This window comes from Myotis brandtii, unplaced genomic scaffold (genome assembly GCF_000412655.1).
Source record: "Myotis brandtii unplaced genomic scaffold, ASM41265v1 scaffold189, whole genome shotgun sequence".
Lineage (NCBI taxonomy): Eukaryota > Metazoa > Chordata > Mammalia > Chiroptera > Vespertilionidae > Myotis > Myotis brandtii.
The window spans coordinates 1-3,950 of record NW_005357037.1 but is presented as its reverse complement, the minus strand read 5'-3'; the positions used below and the strand labels follow the sequence as shown (position 1 = coordinate 3,950).

The 3,950-nt window shown below is 51.0% G+C and overlaps 1 long non-coding RNA gene across 1 annotated transcript; it reads right to left on the bottom strand.

Moving 5' to 3' along the window:
• Positions 1-1,304: 1,304 nt before the first annotated feature.
• Positions 1,305-2,159, bottom strand: LOC106725803. The gene is made up of 3 exons (XR_001361780.1): positions 2,115-2,159; positions 1,490-1,548; positions 1,305-1,412 (listed from the first exon to the last, which is right to left on the bottom strand). It is a non-coding gene; the product is annotated as an uncharacterized LOC106725803 (long non-coding RNA).
• Between the last annotated feature and the right edge of the window lie 1,791 nt (positions 2,160-3,950).

Below are 3,950 nucleotides of genomic sequence, written 5' to 3'. Positions count from 1 at the left end.
TCTCTCTGATGATTAGTGATGTTGAGCATCTGTTCATATATCCACTGGCCGTTGGTGTGCCCTCTTTGGAGAAGTGTCTATCTAGGTCTTATGCCCATGTTTTTTATTGAATTGTTTGGGGGGTTTTGGAGTTGAGCTTTATAAGTTCCTTATAAATGTTGGACAATAAGCCCTTATCAGATGTATTGGCAAATAGCTCTCCATTCGGTGGGTTGTCTTTTCATTGTGTTGATGGTTTCCTTTGCTATGCAAAGCCTTATCATTTCATCCTTATGCCTTCATTTAGAAAGAAATTCTATTGTTTAACTAATCATTTTTAATTGACATTTTTTATTAAACCATAGTTGGCATACAATGTCATATTAGTTTTAGATGTGCAACACAGATATGATATTTATTATTGACTATCTTTCCTTCCCCTTCTCACCTATCCTTCCTTCCCTCCCGTCTGGCAACCGTCAGTTTGTTATGTATTTCTATGGGTCTGTTTTTGTTTCCTTTGCTTTGAGGATGTGAAAAATCCCAGAGGTAAGTGCGATCTTTCCTTGTCTGAATCATTTCACACAGCATAATGCCCTCTAAGTCCATCCATGTTGTCCCAAATGGCAGTATTTCATTCTATTTCTGGTTGGTTTATATTTCAATAGAGGCCCAATGCATGAAATTCGTGCATCGGGGTGTGGGGGGGTGTTCCTCAGCATGGCCTGCACCCTCTCACAATCCAGGACCACTGGCTCCTAACCACTAGCCTGCCTGCCTGTTTGATCACCCGTAACCGCTCTGCCTGCCTGATCACCCCTAACAGCCTCTGCCTTGGCCCCTGCCACTGCGGCTTCATCCAGATTGATGTTGGGAAGGTGGTTCTGCTGTCCAGTCTAATTTGCATATTATGTTTTTATTATTATAGATAATGCACACTAGCCACATCTTTATCATCTAGTTATCTATGGATCTAAAATGTCGATGCAATGTTTTGTTTTTCTAAATCCTTGACATAATAGATTAGGCCATTGATTTTTTAAGGTTCTTAATTTTATTATTTCATAGGTTTGATGTGTCATATTACATTACATTTGATTTCCAAATGTAGAGATATTGGCTTATCTTTCACTATAGAATGAGGTGACTCCCTGAGAGTCCCAGGGGCACCTCAGGTCTCCACGGTTGGTGGGGCACTATCCAAGTGTCCATAGGGGTAGCTTTCCTGCCTTCTGGGGTCCCTGCATACCCCTTCCTGGAGTGTGGTGGTCTGAGTCCATCCTGAGCTAGTGGATGGCTAGAGCAGCGTACACACTGGGCTCTACTGAGGGATCCTTTGATGAGGAGAATGGGGGTGCACTTGTCTTTTGTCTATGGGCCAATAGGTTCAGCTGTGCGTAGGGCACATCCTGGGGGGCATCAGATGCAGCAGCCTGGAGCAGGGGGAGAGAGAGGGATGAAACATGGTTGGGGTTTGAGAGCCTTCCGGCCTGGGGCGGATGAAACTCACCTGACTGTCCATCTGTCTTTCCTCTTCTGCTTGTCTGTCCTTCATGTCCAAACATTCCCCTGATAGGAAAGGAAGATAGGTGGTCATTCCCTGCCTGAGTCTTGATGGTGAGCAGTTTACCTGGGCATACAGACTCCCTGAGGGCCATCATCCTGCCTGCTCTGCTGGAGTGAGACAGTGAGACAGAACAGCGTCTCCTTGATTCCACTGTTGAAATCCTCCTGTCACTTATCCTCATGTTGCCAGATGAGGCAATAAGTTAAAAAGATCACACACCATGACCAAGGAGGACTTTCTCTGGAGATGCAAGGATGGTTCAATATTCGCAAATCAATAAACGTGATACACCACATAAACAAAATGAAGGATAAAAATCACATGATCTTATCAATAGATTCTGAAAAAGCACTTGTGAGAATGTTTCATATTCATGAGGTTGAAAAGGATGAAAGATGACCTTACCTCTGTCCGTCTGTGCTGACAGTGAGTGTCTTCTTCCTAGGATTTCTGATTTGAGATTCTGGGGAAATCCTTTTCTCAGCTGACCTTCTCCATCTATTTGGTTTCCAGTAGCAGATGCTCTGATCACCCTCCTGTGACCCAGGTCACCCCCTTCCCTACTCACCTGAGGTCCTGCCTTTGCTCTGATGCCAATGTCGGAGGAGGAGGACAAAGAGAAGAAGGGAGAGCAGCAGGACCAAGGCCACCAAGACCCCTATCCAGTACCATTTTAGACCTAGGACATTAGTGATATCATGAATGAGCCAATGATGCCATTTAATGAGCACCTACTGTGTGAGAGGCACATGCTGGGACCTGTCATTTATCTCTCTCACCTCACAGCAGTCATGCACCAGGCATTGCTGACCCAACCATCCACTTCGCTGAGGCTCAGAGAGTTAACCACATGCCCCAGGTCACCCAGCCTGGATGGGGCTGGGCAGGGACTTGAAACCGGGACTGTGGGTTCCCTGTGCTGTCCTCATGCTGCACCCCCACATCCCAGGTGGACACCAGCTTTGTGCTCTGGACTCCTCCTCTGCAGGGGCCTGTCCAGGTCTCATCTGGAGCTCAGGGTCCTTCCTCATTACCTGCCCCCAGCACAGCAGGGACAGGGATGGATAGGGTGTGGGGTGGACTCTGAGTTTCTCCTGGATCTCTCTCCACCCACAGGTCTCTGACAGCCCCATAGGAAGGTCGGGTTGGGCTTGGGGCCCTGCCTTCTTGAGCTCTGTGAGGCCCTTCAGTCACCTGATCTCCCAGCAGCCTGTGAGCAGGATGGGACCAGGGATGAGCAGACAGGAACCAGACACTCAGAGGAGAGAAAGGACCGCCCAGCCCCACAGCAGGAGCAGCAGAGCCAGGAGATGAACCAGGGCTGATCCACCCTGTTCCCTCCTCTGAGCTGAGCCTTAGCTGAGGGGGAGGACTGGATGCCTGGGCCCTTGTCCAGCCTGCCCCTCCCTGTACAGTGTAACCGTCACTGAGACCGAAGGGACAGGCCCCATAACATCACGTCCCGGGGGCTTCCCTGTGAGGCCCTTCTCCCAGGAGGTCAGGGCCAGAACCAACAGGAAATCTAAGCTCTGGACAAGGATTCCCTCCTTTTACACTTGCAGACACTGAGGCCCAGACAGGGGAAGGGGTGTCCAAGTCAGCTAATCCAGAAGGGCCTGAACCGCCACATGGCTCAGCCCCTGTCCCCCATAGAGAAACCCACCTCCTCCCCACAGAGCCTGTCATTTACCCATCTGTATGCCTGACCCTGTGGGTGGGAGAGACCGATCCCCAGAGCCTCCTGTGGATGAGGATGGGGCAGGAGGGTGGGGGCTGCCTTCTCCCCAAATGAGAGCACGTTCACCTCCCCAGCCTGCGCCCCCACATCTCCCCTGCCATGACCACTCCACCCATCAAGTGCCTCTTAAACTGGGACTCCCAGCCTCCCTGGGACACAAGCACATCCTTGAGGATCTGGGTCACTCGATCCCCTGACAGACTCTCAGGCCTTGCTGGGTGGGCTGTGCTCCCTCTGAGCAGAGCTCCCTGGGACTCACCAGCTGTGGATATGGGCCCTGTTGCTGGGGGGTTGGGGCCTCCAGGGGGTCCTGGAAATGAGGACAGGAAGAGGGTGAGAGGCTTGGGCTGATCTTGCACCCCATTTCACACAGACACCCTCTTACATCTGTGCTGTGGCCCCTGAGGTCATCCCACTGCTCCAGTATCCAGGTGAGGGGAAGTGGGGGGATGGGATGAGAGGCCGCTAAGAAAAGATCTCCTAGGGGTGACCATCTCAAGAGCCTCTCACCCCACATTCAGCCCAAAATACTTCTGGGGACAGGACCCTGAGTTGACAGCTCAGCAGACAGGTCAGGGACCCTCACCTGAGACCAGGAGCTCCAGGGGCTCACGGGAGTGACAGCAGGAAGGGAGAGATGCTGTGTGAGCTGTAGCACCTGTAGGT